At 44.1% G+C, this 18,291-nt stretch overlaps 1 long non-coding RNA gene across 1 annotated transcript; it reads left to right on the top strand.

Moving 5' to 3' along the window:
- The first annotated feature begins 2,476 nt into the window (after positions 1 to 2,476).
- Positions 2,477 to 17,977, top strand: LOC112059206 (uncharacterized). The gene is made up of 3 exons (XR_002888456.3): positions 2,477 to 2,615; positions 5,385 to 5,469; positions 17,367 to 17,977. It is a non-coding gene; the product is annotated as an uncharacterized LOC112059206 (long non-coding RNA).
- The last annotated feature ends 314 nt before the right edge of the window (positions 17,978 to 18,291 follow it).

Genomic DNA, 18,291 nt, shown 5'->3' with positions numbered 1-18,291 from the left:
AATCTAGAAAATTCTCCTTAATGATGATGGCCTACATTCCTAATAATTCTGATCAACCAGGGTGTCTATAACTAGGTGATGCCTATGGCCTTCTAAGACATGTTATCTCAGTCTATGATCTCATCTGATCTCATAAACTGGGCATTTTGTGTTCATTGTTCAATATTATTCCATTTATGTTGCATGAGAATAAGTTTCATCCTCTGGATTGCTCACAAAGAGTATGCTGCATGTCGTATTCATTCTAACTGCTGTATGATAGGTCACTTGAGTCACAAGTTGTTGTTTCTATTCCCTGATTGTTTGGACATAACAGTATGAAGAAGGGGAAGACATGATCATGTTGCTGTGCTTTTGAAAGAGTGGGAAAAGTTTGTGGCGTTAATGAGCTAGGTCGGCCAGTTTAGGGAATGCTTAATTCATTTTAAAACTCTTCTTTTGCAGGATACTTTAGTCGGGCTTTGCTGAACACATCATTGCTAGGAATATTAGACTATTGTGTTCAGATGTAAAATGAAGTTTCTCTCACCACACTCACACAAATGCATGGGTGCATTTTCCCAATGTGGAAGGGTGAGGCCAAATCTTTGTCTGGCATATTTAATTGCCTCTGTTAAATGGGTTTTTGTGTGGTCCTACCTATGAAGGGTGCAGTCAGATATTCAAGTTCAGCCTCATTTACTGTTAATGCCAGTGTTGTCGTCTGAATTCTTGCAATGCGGTCGACTTGGGGCTGTGTTGTTCAGTAGTCTATGTTGTCCCATAGTCAGCAGTGCTTCATAACCAAACACATTTGTTGATTTTTCTAGTCTCTAGTTTCGTGTCCACTTTTCTCCATTCACCACAGCCATTGTCGTGAAGTATTAATTGGACGTTGATATATGTGTGTGGACCTAGTTGTGAAGACCATAGTCAGGAGGACCACAAAATAGTCTTAATTTCATGGCTCTAGCCAGAACTCTGGGCAGCATTAGGAGACCCTTTGGGGGTGAAAGTGTGTATATAAATACAACATAATAAAATAATATTGAGTTTTACTCAAAGGTTTCAGGCTTCCAAGACAATTATAATCATAGTCTGAGAATGAAAATGTCACCGTTTACAGTAAGTCTAATTATTATTTCCCAGCAAGCTTTCAAAAATGCATCAGTTTGCAAGAGGCATATTTCTCAGTAAGCATTCTCTTAATTGTTTTAAAAAAAATTTTGACTGGGAACAGCCTGGTTCTATAGAGATAATCCTGGACCACCCAAGCATAGTTTTTACAAGGTCCAATTTACTAAAGAATGCCAGAATCCTGGGGTTATCAAGGAAGAAATTAGTGTCTGTGCACTAGAGGCTGTTGATTAAGTTATAACTCCAAAAAAAAATGGTCATGGTAAATCATTTTAATATTTAAGCTACAATTCTCCATTCCTTTTGCTAAAGTATTTTATGGAAAGTGCAGTGTTAAAAATAAAAACGCAGACATTAGAAACCCCCCCACTGCCATGATTATGCCCATATGGTAAGTATAGGCAAATATCAAGATTTTGCTGAAAAACACAGAAGCAGAACAATCTAAGTGACAAAACTCACACATCTTTATAGGTATAAATTGATAATCGAACATCTAAACCCTGAAGTCATTCATCCAATCACAGAGGTGTAAAATGACAATCTGATTGCAGTCTTACGCAAAGTCATACTGCAGTGATAATAGAACAAGGACAGAAGCAGTTATTTAAAAAGTGCAAAATCCCGAAAAGAGGAAAAGCATCCAGTGTAAAAGAAGGAAGAAATTCTTACTAACTGTGATGTTTTACTTGCATCAGTGGCTTCTGTGATGGTACTGTACTGGCTATAAGCTAGGGCAGGGGTTCTCAACCTTTTTCTTTCCGAGGCCCCCCCCAACATGCTATAAAAATTCCACGGCCCGTCTGTGCCACAACAACTGTTTTTCTGCATATAAAAACCAGGGCCTGCGTTGGGGAGTAGCAAGCAGGGCAATTGCTTGGGGCTCCACGCCACAGGGGGCCCTGTGACGCTAAGTTGCTCAGGCTTTGGCTTCAGCCCCAGGCGGTGGGGCTTTGGCTTTCTGCAATGGGCCCCAGCGAGTCTAATGCTGGCCCCACTTGGCGGACCCCCTGAAATCTGCTCGCGGCCCCCCAGTGGGCCCCGGACTTCTGACTGAGAACCACTGAGAGGAATTGCAAGTGATAGGGTTTTGTAATTGGAATTGCTTAGAGTTTATTTTTTACTTTTAAATGGAAAATACATAGAATTCCATAATCTGGAACTATTTGGTTCGACAGCACTTAAAGGCACTATCACATATGAAGTTCACACACAGTGAGACAAGGGCTCTCCGTTATTGAGGGCCATTGTCTCCCTAGCTCTGATATGGGATGGGGCCCATATAAGGTTTGAGCAGAACTCCACTCCCTGTGCAGAAGGAAGTGCAGATACTTCCTCATTCCTACTCCTGGAGGAGGGCAAAGGGGAGGCGCACAGGGCCTCAAAGGAGGCAGTGCTGCACGGAGGGGAGAATGCTGAAGCCTTGAGGTATTCCCTCTGGCTCTGTCTCTCTCAGCAGGCCACTTACTACAGCTATGTGAAATATGCACAGCCTAACTGTGAGTACAAACCTGTGTCATTGAACCTTGTGATCTGCACTCATGGTGTGTGCTCTGGGGGTGAAACGCTCCTGTGCAGAGAGTCTGAGGCATCACTTAAGTCCTCAAAACAGGGCGTAAGTGGGACTTAAAAGGTGGATAGCCTTTGCTGACCCTCTTCCTCACCCACTGTGAGGAAGGGTGCCAGAATCAGGCCTGAATGGGCACTTTACTATACCTTTAAAGATTGCATAATGTCCCCAGTCCACAGATCTGCAGCTGTGCTGTGAAGGCTTGCCCTGACCCCAGAGCCCTGACTGGCTGGGAGGATGGGCAGAGTGGAGAAGGGGGACTTTTCACACTTCCCCACCTCCACCACCACAGACACAGAATCTTGGTCCGCTAGAGAGTTGGCAGGAAATCCAGTCCCTCTTTCAGTTCTCCTGTGATTGGAGGAGGATGGGATTGCCATTGGAGAAGGGCTGAAGGAGAGGGCATGTGCTGTTGTGCCGCAGAGACACAGCAGGCTGACAGCATGAACTTGGGGCATGGGACAGGTCCTTATGAGCATGTCCCACATGTAACAATGGGCCACTGCCCAACTGGAAGGAGGGGCTTAATCTGGGGCTAAGTTGCTGAGGCTGGAGGGGCAGTCAAGATGGTGACTGCTGGAGGTGGAGTTCCTCGTAGGCATCTGGCATTCATGCCCTGTTCCCTTATACTGTTCTTTGCAATTGCACTGGGGTTCTGTACATGATAATGAAGGCATGGGATGGATCTGTGCATTGAAGTGATGCTAGGTTGACCAGACGTCCCGATATTTCGGTGTCTGTTCCGATATTTTGTCCCGATATCCGCCGGCAGCACTGTGGGGTTTTTTTTTTGCTCAGGCAGCAGGACTCGGCTTTTTTTTTTTTTTTTTGCTCTGCCGGCGGGCACCCCCCCTCATGTGTCCCGATATTTTCTTCCCCTCATCTGGTCACCCTAAGTGATGCCCAGGGTAATTCCTGCCTCCCCAAAGGCTGAAAGAGTTAGAAACAACCTAGCAGAGAGAGCGCCTTCCCCTAATTGTGTTAAACGGAGCAAAGCTGTTATGAACCCCGCTTATTTGGTGTGATCACCTCTAGAGATGTGCACAATCACTATTAAGAGAAAGAAGTTGTGCACACAGACACAGCACAGCCTACCTTCCTAAGATGGGCAGTTTGTTGTATGACTATCTTTGGTACCATTGCCTGTCCTATGCAAATTGCAACAATTAGTGCTTCCTAACTCAGTCAAATTTCAAGCAGTTTTCACTGAAGCACTCAAGTGTGCTTTCCCTCAATGAGGACAATGCCCTGCCAGCTTTCTACTTCCAGATGTAGAGCAGGTAAAAAGGGAGACAAGTTGCAATATTTTTGTTTTTATTGTTTTTTGGTGTGTTTGTTTTACTTTCCACTTACTCCAAAATGGCTGGGATTTATTTACTTAAATTTTCCAAGAAAATTCACTTTCAGGAAGAGATGAAGCCTGGAAAATTTGAACTGGGTAGGTGAAACTTCGCAAAAGTTATGAAAGATAGAAAACAAGGGGGTTATTCTGAAAACACTTTGGCAATCTTAACTATAGAACTTGATAGTGATCCCCCTATACCACATGCTCCTCTGTTATCACAGGAGCTGGAAGTGCTGATGCAGTAATAATACCCTACAAACACCTATACTGAACTTGCTTTTAAGCTAACAATTATCAAGTATGAGCCAATAACTTTTTTGTAAGTGACACCAACCTGTTTTTTTTCTTAGTATAATGTACATTTTCAGTCACCATCCAGTTTAAAACATTCATTACAGAGAACAGAGACAGCTGCCAGAGTGGACACTGAACATTCTTCTAGCTACAAGAGCAGCTCCCAGGATAATTATTACTATCACTGAGCAGAGTTTTAAAAAAAAATCCACCGTAACAAACTTACAGAACATAGGGATCAGTCTCATTAAGGAGGAAAGGGGAACTTTATGAAATATATTTACAGAAACAGAGAGCAAGAGAGGGGAGAAAAGAGTACTGTATCAACTCCACTAGGGAAATAAAAGAGACAACCAGCCTTATACCAACAGAAAGAGGCATAGAATTACCAGAAAAACAACTATAAAGACATCGTAAATCAAACAGCATAGAGTTTAGAACATCAAAACCACAGAAATTTTCATCTATTATTAATTATGATAAAAAATTCTATCTCAGAATATTTTACACAGCAGCTGTTGCCAAGAAAATCTACATCTCCTTGAGTGGAGGAGCTTTAAAATCAGACCCAAATCTTTGAGCATGTAGTGGAAATAGCATAGATATTAATGAAGCATTTCAGTATCCGCTGTCCATTTTTCAGTTGTTTAAAAATATAGCTATAAAATACAAATGCTATTTTTATTTCAGTTTGGTGTTATTTAAATATTTAACTCTGCCCCAGCTAGAACAGCTATATTATATGTGTGTATATATTATGTGGGTGTCTGAAGGTCAGAAATCTCTTTGTAGTAGGGTGATGACCGTTAGCCCAGGTGGAGCCAATGGGAGCCGCGATCGGCCGAACCTGCGGACGCGGCAGGTAAACAAACCGGCCCGGCCCGCCAGGGTGCTTACCCTGGCGAGCCGCGTGCCAAAGGTTGCCGATCCCTGATTTAGATGGTAAGCTCCTTGAAGCAAGTACTGTGTCAATGTCTGTCGCTGATGTAGGACTGAGAATATCAACACAAATAAATAATTCTAACTTCTGTGCTGGAGACTAAAACCCTCTATCCACAGAACAGGCACCAGTAGCTGGAATGCAGGCTTCCTCATGCTATTCTACCAATATGCTTTGATTTCATCTAAAGGATCAACTCTAAAGGTAAGAAGATATTTCAGTCTCTGTGTTCATTCAATCCTTGACCTCTCGGCCAGCATGATTTAGAGTGTTTTAGACCAGTGGTTTTCAAACTTTTTTTCTGGCAACCCAGTTGAAGAAAATTGTTGATGCCCACGACCCAACGGAGCTGGGGATTAGGGGTTTGGGGCATGGGAGGGGCTCAGGACTGGGGCAGAGGATTGGGGTGCGGGGGTGAGGGTGCTGGAGTGAGGGATATGGGTTGGGGCTGGGAATGAGGGGTTCAGGTTGTGGGAGGGGGCTCTGGGCTGAGGCGGGGGTTGGAGTGCAGGAGGGGGTCAGGGCTCTGAGCTGGGGGTGCAGGCTCTGGGGAGGGGCTGGGGATGAGGAGTTTGGGGTGCAGGAAGGGGCTCTGGGTTTAGGGAGACTCAGGGCTGGAGCAGGGGGTTGGGGTGCAGGAGGGGTTCAGGGCTCTGGGCTGGAGGTGCAGGTTCTGGGATGGGACCAGGGATGAGGAGTTTGGGGTCCAGGAAGGAGCTCCAGGTTTGGGGGGGCTTAGCGCTGGGGCAGGGGATTCAGGTGCGGGGTTGCGGCATGGTCTTACCTCAGACGGCTCCTGGTCAGCAGCACAGCACGGGTGCTAAGGCAGGCTTCCTGCCTGTCCTGGCACTGTAGACAACGCTGCGCCCCGAAAGTGGCCAGCAGCAGGTCTGGCTCCTAGGCGGAGGTGCGCAAGCAGCTCCGTGCAGCTCTCATCTGCAGGCACCACCCTCCCCAGCTCCCATTGGCTGGGAGCCGGTGCTCAGGACGGGGGCAGTGCACGGGGCCCCATTCCCCCACTCCGCCTAGGAGCCAGACCTCTGTTTCCAGGGCGCAGCACGGTGTCAGAACAGGTAGGGACTAGCCTGCCTTAGCCGGGCAGCACCGCCGACAGGACTTTTAATGGCCTGGCGGTGGTGCTGACCAGAGCCGCCGTGCCAAGTGCCTTACATTCCATTACCCAGTACTGGGTCGCGACCCGCAGTTTGAACACCACTGTTCTATACCACTGATTGTAGTTTCAGAAAATTGATTAGTGTGGCCCTGAGTTGTGGAGGGAGAAGACAAGGCATACAAAAATATCAAAAAATTAATCTGATGAAACAGAAAATACTAGTTGATGGATGATAGGATAATTTTGAGGTGAAATACCAGTTATAGTGAACAACAGTAACCAAGTCAACTTTTATGGTTAGTATTGGACACTTAAAGGGAGGGGATCCAAGAAGTAAAACACGCACATCAGTCAAGAGAGTCATAGAAGCAGATCACTTGGAAGAATTGGAGTCTGTTAGCTTATTGGAGTTGAAACTAAATGACAAATTTTAAAATGCTTGCAAGAATTGAAAGGAAACATTTCTGACACTGATGTGAGAACATGTGACACTATTTGCCCTGATTTGGATGTTGGCCTTTTTTGTGCAGAATACAGGGAAGCTTAAAAAATGCCTGATCTAAAAATACACAATCTTTGATCTTTTGAAGAAAATGGGGAGCAAGGAATGTTTTGCCAATTAAGAAGTGCTACACCTCATTTTGTGACCACCAAGCCTTGATGCTGATAGACTGAAGAACGTATGCAACAAACCTAACAATTAATGCCAACGTCCTTTGCTGCATAAATCATCTGAAACATATTCTAGACCAGGAATTTTCATAGTGTGGACCATGTTAATATAATCTCCACTCCCACTGGTGAGTGTCTGAAAAACCTATCACTAATTTGCATATAAGATACAATATTATTTATTTGTATTACAGTAGTACCTAGGGGTTTCAACCAGTTGCCAAAGCAATGTGCAAACACGTAGTAAAAGACAGTCCTTAACTAAGGGCCTGATTCAGTGCCCACTGAAGTCACTAGGAGTCTTTCCCTATATAGCCAAAAGATAGAAGAGGAAACAAGGCACAGAGCGGTTAAAATGACTTGTCCAAGACCACATAGCAGATCTGTGGCAGAGTCAGGAATAGAACCCAGGTGTCCTACTCACTGGACCATGCTGCTGCTCTGACCTCAATTACTTAAATGGAAAAGTAACATTTAGGAAAATATTTCATGTATTTTTAGCAGTCTTTTAATGGGACTTAATAGCTGGAGAGAAGGAAGAGCACCAATACCACATGGCCAGACAGCTGTCTGCAGACTCCCGGTGGTCTGTAGACCACATTTTGAGAACTGTGCTCTAGAACAATTCAGCCCTTTGATGTGCATGTGGAACTCCCATTGAAGTAAATAGGACATGAGCACATGTACCTAAGGGCAGAACTTAGCCCCATGTGTTTCCTAAACCATAGATGATTTGGAAGCTTATGAAATTGCATCTGCCATGCTTACATAGATAACAATAAGAGCAGGAGGGTGTCCGTTCTGCTGGTAAGGGATAAGATCAAGAGTGGGTCATGTGCATGCATTTATAAATGTAAGGGAAGGAAATAAATAAATAAGCTCTGAAATTAAATGCAAATATTACATTTTGTCACATAGCATATGGAGGACATGGTTCATTTTCCAAGAAACCATGAGGCCAATGGTTCTAAGGCAAGATGGGCCATATTTTCAGAAGACCTCAGGATCAGATTTTCATATGCTAAGCACCCGCAATTGGTGCTTTATTTTCCAGCTTCCATTTAGGCGCCTAAATAAGGAGCAGACTTGCAAAAGTCCTTAGCACCAAGCAGCTCCCATTGTGACACTTACGGCTGATTGTTCTGTGAGAAGCAACAAAGAGTCCTGTGGCACCTTATAGACTAACAGATGTATTGGAGCATAAGCTTTCGTGGGTGAATACGCATGTGTCTGACGAAGTGGGTATTCACCCACGAAAGCTTATGCCCCAATACATCTGTTAGTCTATAAGGTGCCACCGGACTCTTTGTTGCTTTTTACAGATCCAGATTAACACTGCTACCCCTCTGATACTGTTCTGTGAGAGACTCAGCTCTGTTGAAAATCTGACTACTTGTTATGGGGCTTAAAAGGGAGTTCTGATTCTGGGGTCTGAGTTCTTTTGAAAATCTGGCCCTAGGAGACAATTGTGAACTTTGCCCCTTGATTTATGTGTTAAATATACATCTAGAGTGAAATCCTGATCCCACTGGAGTCAAAGCAAAACTCCTTTTGATGTCAGTGGGGCCAGGTCTTCACCCCTGCAATCTATGTATCAAATTATTTAGTATCGTTATTCTTCTCCTGCCCTTCCTACCCCCGTGCTATTATTTTCATTATATTCAATTTTCCAATTAATTGTTTTATCCTTTTTTACATTGTTCCTCTTTTGGTATATATTATGTTACCTCAGATGTAATATACATCTCCATTTCCTACTTTCAGAATGTAAGCCTCAAACTTCTCAAGTGTTCATTCCTAACTTTTGAATAAAAGAATTCTTCTAAAACCAAAACCACCAGCAAAACCAAATGTCAAGCTAGAGAAGGTTGAATCTCAAGTTGTTCAGAGCTTAGCTTCAAGTTGGCTCAGATGAGAGCACCCAGATGTTTGCAGCGCTATCCCAAGCTCTTGGGAATTTATTGAACCTCTGGAATTTGCAGAGTTTGCCTGGAGCTTTTACAAGAACAGGCCTCCTTGTTAAATCTAGTGGAGCAGCTTACAATCAGTTCAGGTCAAAACTAGGAAGAGCAGAGGTGCACAAAAAGTAATACCAATGTAACACTCAGCATTTCAGAGCCTCCACAAAGGGATCAAGTTCTGTTCTAGTCATAACAAGAAGTTATTTCAGGGACTGTTCTGTAGTTCATCCCTAATCAGAAACCAGGACTTACCTATCCACAGGGGACTAGGGTCCAGATTCTGCCCCTATGCTATGCGCATGCACAAGTAGTATAGAAAGAAAATGGTGTAGAGAGATTTCTTCTTCCCACATGAGCAGGGTCTTTACTTAATATTCTGGAGAAGGTTAGGACGGGACCCTGACCATGGAGTCATGGTCAGGCATTCAGCCAGTTAGTATCCGTGCAGCAGGCACTAGCTGGAAGCATCCATTGTACCTTTTCAGAGGAATGGCAATGCATTCCTCACACTCCTGTAGGCCTCCCAGAGCATCCTGGCAGGGTGGCTCTGGACCTAAAGGCATGCCCAGCATTGGTCTGCTCCCCTCTTCCTACACAGCTACCTCACAGAAAGCTAGTATCTTACCCTCTAATAACATAACAAATTAGGAAGTGCTTATAGGTCTTGCAGTGTCATGCATGACAGGGATAACTGATGATATGTAGATTAATTACTACAGATCTGTGTCATGGGCAGGTAGCAGCATTCTTCTGCAGTGGATCGTGATGTATGAGGATATCTCCCATACTTTTGAAAATTGAGCTGCCCTTCAGGAAAATTTAAAACAGTCATGCTTCCCCTGCAACCCCCCCCCCCCATATGTTGTTAAATACATACCTGTCTTAATGTGTTCTTCCTTCATAATGATTCTTGGCTAGTTTTTCAAGCCCCCTAGGGGGTATGCCCCACACTTTGTGAAACACTGATATATAATGACTCATCTGCCTAGTTATTCCTTAATCATTTGATATCATCCAGTTATTATATTTTTGCTTGGAATTATTCACAATTGAATGAATTGTAATTTGTGAAGGGCAAACCCTTGAAAGTTCAATTGTTAATTACCCTCCCCCACCCCATTTCGTATGCCTCTCCTGCTCCCCCTCCCAACCCCCACTTCTTGAATTGGAAACTGAAATACAAAAATATCACAAGAAAAATGATCATGGTATTTCAGATTAAGCAATAAACAGGAAATATTGGAAACCTCAAGAGTCAGCATGTTCTTGCATGAATTCCAGCCCAGTCTCTTATCCAAGAAGCTTTATGAATACGGATAAAGGACAATACAGTACAATACAGGACAAATTCTTTCCTGGCTTACTATTTGCACAATCCCATTGCCATTTGGAGTTTCAGTCAGTGTACATCAACACAGAATTTGGCCCCAAAATTTCTGATGCTTAACCAAACTGAGCTAAACTTTCCATGTGCCTATCACTAATGTTTAAATAAAAGACCAGAGTGATTCCAAAACACACATGTAGGCTTTTAGTAATGTGTATTTGGGTTTGCTAAACAGGTATGTTAAGCATTATTTGTAACAACATATTATTTGGCTGACTAAAACAGCATGTAGGGCCAAATTCAGACTTGGTATAAGTGGGCACAACTTCCTTGAGTTGCAAAACTACAACAAATCTGACTTTGGCTTTGTTATTACTTAACATTTGTTTTGTTGTAGTGCTTAGAGGCCAAGCAGATCAGGGCCCCATTAAATACTATATAAACGCATATAAATTACTGTACTTTTCATGAATATACTTTTTCTTTTTAAACATGTGGTTAGAGTCCGGAAAGTGACTGTCCAAATTAGACTAGCTGCTCCAAAGCAAGTCCTATGGATATATTGGGTGAAATCCTGGCTTTTTTGGAATCAAATCTCCCATTGACTTCAACAGGGCCAGATTTTCACCCATTCACTTTCCCGACAAAAGGTTTTACTCCAGTAATCCCTGCAGAGCCAAAAGTGTTATTATCCTAATTTGACCCTTACATCATCATCAAAATTAATTGTCAAATTCCAGCTGTATAATATATATATATTTTACTGATGATGATGAAAGGAAACCCAGCCTTGATGTTCAAATCCCAGGGTGAATCTCTAGTGCTGACAGTTAGAAAATAAAAACATCCTTTCACTTTTTGGACTGTAACCACTTCTGGGCCACTTTATTACTATAAATATCCTCTTCATGCAGAAATGGTTTCATATGCCATGCAGGAGTTCCTAAATAGCAGTTTATATTCTGGAAATTTATTAAAAGAAAAATATAATTTGGTTGGATTGCTATTTTGTCAATCATCGTAGTTAAAGATGGGAAAGATTTGTCTGGTCAACAAGCCACCCTCATGCAAAGACAGGATACAATACCCAATTTTAAACTGATATTGTATTCACAGTAAAAGAGCTTCTTTCTTTCTTTCTTTCTTTCTTTCTTTCTTTCTTTCTTTCTTTCTTTCTTTCTTTCTTTCTTTCTTTCTTTCTTTCTTTCTTTCTTTCTTTCAAAAGGACACGAAGCCTCAGAGGCTTCCAGGAAAAGAGTGTTGTATAGCAGGAGAAAGATGGACAATCATCAGGAAGCCTCCTGGCAATTCAATAAGAATATGCAAATAATGTCCCATCTTTCCGCGAGCACTTCAGTATGCCCCTATAGGAAAGCAGGGCAGTAAATATAGTCCTCTCTTTGCACAACATGTGATTTTTTTGTTCTTGTTCTTTGCTATCTTCCCCTACCACCTTTGGTACAATTGCTGGATTTTTTTAGAACCACAATTATAGTTTTCTCAGAGTTAATTTCCTTTAACTTCTCTCTTTTCCCGGTCCTAGTCACAAAAGCAAAGGGAGAGCGGGGGCGGGGAGAGCAATCTTGTTGCTAAGCTCATTCTGATCCTGTCCTAGAGATATCTGAGGTGTTAATCTTGTATGTTCTTTTGATCTGGGTAATGATAATGGGTTGTTTTTCAATATTGTTTCTGGTTCATTAATATTTATGCTGAATGCTTCCATTTTTTTCTTTTTTGTTCAGGAAGCACTTTGAAGCTACCTTTGTAGCCTCTCTCCTGCTTCAGGCCTAACTTTGACTTTTCCGCTGTTCATTGTTTTCCCTTGCATTTTATGTTTTCATCCTGACGATAGCCACTTGTCTGCTCCTCCTTGCCACTGTTGCAGTGTCATCCCGTTCTCTTCCAGAAGAACATTCCAAACAATGCCATCTTCGGCTGCAATCTTATTTCATCTAACCAGCCAGGCATGGTGTGGCTAATATAGATAAGAAACAGAGTAGCAGAAAATGATCTGATGACTCAACAAATATCCTCTCTTAGGATATGTCTACACAGGGATAAAAACCCCACAGCTAGCCCAGATCAGCTGACTCGGGCTCTTGGAACTCAGCCTCAGGGGCTGAAAAATCGCTGTGTAGATGTTTGGGTTCAGGCTGGAGCTGACAGCTTAGGTTCCAGCCTAAGCCCGAACGTCGACACAGTGATTTTTCAGCCCCAGAGCCTGAGTTCCAAGAGCCCAAATCAGCTGAGCTGGACCAGCCACAGATTTTTTATCCCTGTGTAGAGATTCCATTAGTCACTGTGAAATAACCAGCAAAGGGTTAGAGGGACTGTATAGGTGCAGGTATTGTTTTTCAGATGAGATATAAACCATGGTTGGTCACACACGATACTTTTTGGAAGAACCAGAGGTGTTAAGTCTGTTGTAAAGAACCAAGTCAGCCTCCCTAAATTCCCCATACAGTCTATATTGGCTAAGCCATTCTTCACTTACTCTACTAAAATTTGTTCTATAGTGTTGCTGTGCACTCTTAAATAATTGCAACATTGCACCCTATCAGAGGGTGAGGTAATATCTGTATAGCTTTTAAAGCACTTTGGGAAGAAAAGAGCATTAGATCACTTTCTTTTTCTTTTTCTTTTTGAATACTCCCTTCTGCTACCATCATTGGGGCATCTTGACTTTCCTTTGTTCTGGCTGGAATTGCTTCTTTTAGTATGACTTAGTGTATTTTTTGGCTTACCAATATTCTCACTGATCTCATTTTGTTCTTTCTTTGCTTCTTTTCTACTTTCTCCATATCAGCATAGTGTGTGTACACCAATGGTTAGTTCACCCAGAAAAACTGAGCTGTGCATTGGCTTTTGATTTATTTATTTATGCTTTTTGTCCACTGAATAATTTTACAGCTTTGTTGACACAGTATCTATGGTCACACAGGATGCAGTGCCTCAGTCAGAATAAAAACCCAGCTAGGGTCATCGTGACATCCAGTCTATTGATCCATCCACCAGAGAATCATTTATGTTCCTTACTAAACTTGTCTTGTGCGAAAGTGGTAGTTCTCTTTGACATCACCTGTTTCCATGGCATCACAGTTTTAAGTTGCATCAAATCATTTTCACAGGCATGAATACAGGATGGTCTGCGTAATAGATAGTGACACTATAAAACCTTCTAATAAATTAAGAAATGGACATGTTGCTTGTTATGTGCCAATAGATAAATGAATTAGAACTGGTTAGGGATGTCCCCAGGACCAGCCTTACCCCGTTCTAGGATTCACTAGAGGAAAAGTTCCAAGGAGATAAAAGAAGACAGTCTCTGAGGGAGAGAAAGTTATCTGTGGGAAACAGTTGAGAATTTGTGAAGCACACCTAGACAGCTGTATCTTGGCAAGGCCCGAGACCAGAGCGCCAAGGTGCAAGAAGGACTGGCTCTCCACTCCCCCCTCAAAATACTGGGCTGTGTGTGGAACTATATGCTGCAACAAGGAGTACTGGGAGAGGGAACTACTTATTGAAATAAAAAATGATAATCAGGACCCCATTGTTCTAGTCATTCTAGAAGCACACAGTAACAGAAGGTCCCTGCCCTGATGAGTTCATAATCTAACCAGCAAGACAGACAGACATGGTGGAAGAAAGGATTGGGAGCTGAGGCATAGAGACACTAAGGCCCAGATCCTCAAAGCTATGTGGGCACCTAATGCCCATTGAAATCAATGGGAGTTAGGTGCCTAAATACCTTTGACTATCTTGGCCCAACTGGATGCCTGATGGAGACGTAAGATTTCTCAGGCAGTCTGTGGCAGATCTGGGAAGTGAACCCAGATCTCCTGAATCCTAGCCCAGAGTATTAACCAAAAGATCATCCTTCTTTTTTTTTTTTTAATGTTCATTCCTCAAGGGAACACGCATCTTCAGGAGGAGGATTGGTGAATTTCATTTCAAATTTCAAAACAAATAGGGCAGTGCATCACTGTACCAGGACTGTACTTAAAAACATTGAACAATATTCAAAGACTCCTCAGTGTTAAATTTCCTGATGGAGATGATATAAGGGGAGGCAAGACAAGAACATGATAATATAACAAAATTACCCTGGTCCAAATGAAAGACTAATTTAAATCTTATTTATAGAGAATTTGTTATATTTAAATTTCACTTTATCTTCTTTAAGTCTTTTATGCACTAATTCTTTGAAAGGAAGTCTAATTAAGAGAAAGATCCAATTGGCAACTTTATTAGTTTTAAAATCTTTCTTCTTTACTGCTTTGGTCACTATTGCTTTCTTATTCTTTTGGAGATTTTTTCATTCAGTTTATCGAAGAGACTTCAGTTGCCTCAAATCTTTTTATTTCAGCTCATTTAAATATATCAGCCAGTTTCTAGACTTGATCATAATGAATACAATTAAGTGTAGGACCCTAATAAGAGTTAGGGAAAAAGCTTTTATTCTGACAAGGCAGGAAGTGCCTAATTAAAAGAATATCTGGTAACCCTCTGAAAATGGGAATTTCTGATTGTAATGAATTTTGTATACTGGGCAGGGCCAGTGCAAGGACGTTTCGCGCCCTAGGCGAAACTTCCACCTTGCGCCCACCCCCCAGCCCTGCGGCAGCTCCCTGCCCCCCCTCCGCCCTGAGGCACCCCGCCCCCGCGGCAGCTCCCCCCTCGCCCTGAGGCCCCCCCCGCGGAGCTCCCCCACCCGGGGAGCCATGCGGCAGCCCCACCCCAGCTCACCTCTGCTCTGCTTCCTCTCCGTGCACACCACCCCTGCTCTAATTCTCCTCCCCTCCCAGGCTTGCGGCGCCAAACAGCTGATTGGCGCCGCAAGCCTGGGAGGTGGGAGAAGTGGAGCAGCCACTGCCATGGGAGAGGGAGTCCTGGGCTGGGCTGCTGGCGGCACGTGTCAGCGCGTCGCCGGCAGCCCAGCCCAGGAACGCTGTAAAAAAAAATTGGGGGCACCGCTTTTTGGCAAATCCAAATCTTGGCGCCCTAGGCAACTGCCTAGTTTGCCTTAATGATAGCACCGGCCCTGATACTGGGGCCTGGTCTACACTATGAGTTTAGGTCAAATTTAGCAGCGTTAAATCGAATTAACCCTGCACCTGTGCACACAACGACATAAAGGGCCCTTTAAATTGATTTCTGTACTCCTCTCCAACGAGGGGAGTAGTGCTGAAATCGACATTGCCGGTTCAAATTAGGGTTAGTGTGGATGAAATTCGACAGTATTGACCTCCGGGAGCTATCCCACAGTGCACCATTGTGACTGCGCTGGACAGCAATCTGAACTCGGATGCACTGGCCAGGTAGACAGGAAAAGCCCTGGGAACTTTTGAATTTAATTTCCTGTTTGCCCAGCGTGGAGAGCACAGGTGACCACGCAGAGCTCATCAGCACAGGTAACCATGCAGTCCGAGAATCGAAAAAGAGTACCAGCATGGACTGTACGGGAGGTACTGGATCTGATCGCTATATGGGGAGAGGATTCCGTGCTAGCAGAACTTCGTTCCAAAAGACGAAATGCCAAAACATTTGAAAAAATCTCCAAGGGCATGATGGAGAGAGGCCACAATAGGGACTCAGAGCAGTGCTGTGTGAAAGTTAAGGAGCTCAAACAAGCCTACCAGAAAACCAAAGAAGCAAACGGAAAGTCCGGTGGAGAGCCACAGACATGCCGCTTCTACGCTGAGCTGCATGCAATTCTAGGGGGGGCCGCCACCACTACCCCCCCGACCTGGATTCCGAAGAGGGGGTACTCTCAGCCATGCTTGAGGATTCTGCGGATGGGGAAGATGAGGAGGAGGAAGATGGGGACAAGCTTGCAGAGAGCACACAGCACTCCGTTCTCCCCAACAGCCAAGATCTTTTTCTCAGCCTGACTGAAGTACCCTCCCAACCCTCCCAAGATGGTATCCCAGACCATGAAGCCATGGAAGGGAACTCTGGTGATTGTACCTTTGTAAATATAAAACATGGTTTAAAAGCAAGCGTTTTTTAATGATTAATTTGCCCTGAGGACTTCGGATGCATTTGCGGCCAGTACAGCTACTGGAAAATCTGTTAACGTGTCTGGGGATGGAGCGGAAATCCTCCAGGGACATCTCCATGAAGCTCTCCTGGACGTACTCCAAAAACCTTTGCAGAAGGTTTCTTGGCAGTGCAGCCTTATTCCGTCCTCCATGGTAGGACACTTGACCACGCCATGCTAGTAGCAAGTAATCTGATATCATTGCATGACAAAGCCTGGCAGCGTATGGTCCCGGTGTTTGCTGGCATTCAAGCAACATCCGTTCTTTATCTTGCTGTGTTATCCTCAGGAGAGTGATATCGTTCATGGTAACCTGGTTGAAATACGGGAATTTAATTAAGGGGACAGAGGTGGCTGTTCCTACTGGGCTGATTGCCTGTGGCTGAAAAGAAATCCTTCCCTGTAGTTAGCCAAGTGGTGGTGGGGGGGCATTGGTGCTGAGCTTTTCGTGTTTGGCTAGCAGGGATCTTCTCTGATACCAGCCACGCGGTGGGGGGAGGGGTAAAGCGATCATCCCACAGAATTGGATGGGATGGGGGTGTTTAGTTTGGTTTCTGTAGGGATTTTCCCTGATACCAGCCACGTGGTGGGGAGAGGGGTAAAGCGATCATCCCAGAGAATTGGATGCGTGGTGGGGGGGTTCGTTTAGTTTCTGCTGCTGCACGTTAACAGGAAAACCGCAGCACTCAACGGGCTTTGCTTGGTATGGGAAAGGAGGGCACTGCTTTTATGAAGGTTGCAGAAGCCGAAAGACAATGGCTTACCATGGCTACATTCAAGCTGAATTCTGTTGCCCAGACCTGCGTCTGTGATCTCTAACACCAAAGCCTTAGGCACGCAATATAAGTTGCAAAATGCGACCTTGTACCGAAATCACATGTGCTATCTAATGTGAATAGTGTTGTTCACCGTGAAAGAGTATAAGCATTGTTCTGTAAAATGTATCTTTTTAAATAGTTCTCTCCCTTTTTTCCCTCCCTCCTGCAGCTGCAAATTTTTCAAGCCTCCCTCCTCTGTCCCGAAAGCTATCTCAGATAAGGCGGCGAAAAAAACACACGCAAGATGAAATGTTCTTGGAAATCATGCAATCGACTCGCGATGAAAGAGCTCATCTGAATGAGTGGAAGGACGCGGTATCAAAGTACAGGAAAGATGCCAGTGAACGTGAGGACAGGAGGGACCAACGTGAGGACAGGAGGGACAAACGTGAAGAGAGGAGGGACGCTCGAGATGAGAGGTGGCGGCAGGAAGATCAGAGGAGGTAGGATGCAATGCTGGGGCTGCTGCGTGAGCAAATGGACATGCTCTGGCATCTGGTGGAGCTTCAGGAACGGCAACAGGATCACAGAGTGCCGCTGCAGCCCCTGTATAACCACCCTCCCCCCTCCCCAAGTTCCATACCCTCCTCACCCAGACGTATAAAAACATGGGGGGGGGGCTCCATGCACCCTGCCATTCCACCCCAGTGGATAGCCCAAGCAAAAGGCTGTCATTATTTTGAACTTTTGAAGTGGCCTTTTCCTTCTCTCCTCCCCTCCTCCCAAACCCCACCTGGGCTACCTTGTCAATTCTCTCCCTCTTTTTATAATCAATTAATAAAGAATACATGATTTTTAAACGATAGTGACTTTATTTCCTTTGAAAGCAAGCTGTGATCGAAGGGGGAGGGTGGGTTGCCTACAGAGATTGAGTCAATAAAGGGGGCGGGTTCATCAAGGAGAAACAAACAGAACTTTCACACGGTAGCCTGGCCAGTCATGAAACTGGTTTTCAAAGCTTCTCTGATGCGCCGCGCTTCCTGGTGTGCTCTTCAAATCACCCTGGTGTCTGGCTGCACGTAATCAGTGGCCAGGCAATTTGCCTCAACCTCCCACCCCACCATAAAGGTCTCCCCCTTACTCTCACAGAGATT

Source organism: Chrysemys picta, chromosome 1 (genome assembly GCF_011386835.1).
Source record: "Chrysemys picta bellii isolate R12L10 chromosome 1, ASM1138683v2, whole genome shotgun sequence".
Classification (NCBI taxonomy): domain Eukaryota; kingdom Metazoa; phylum Chordata; order Testudines; family Emydidae; genus Chrysemys; species Chrysemys picta.
This window is presented reverse-complemented; position numbering and strand designations above follow the sequence as displayed.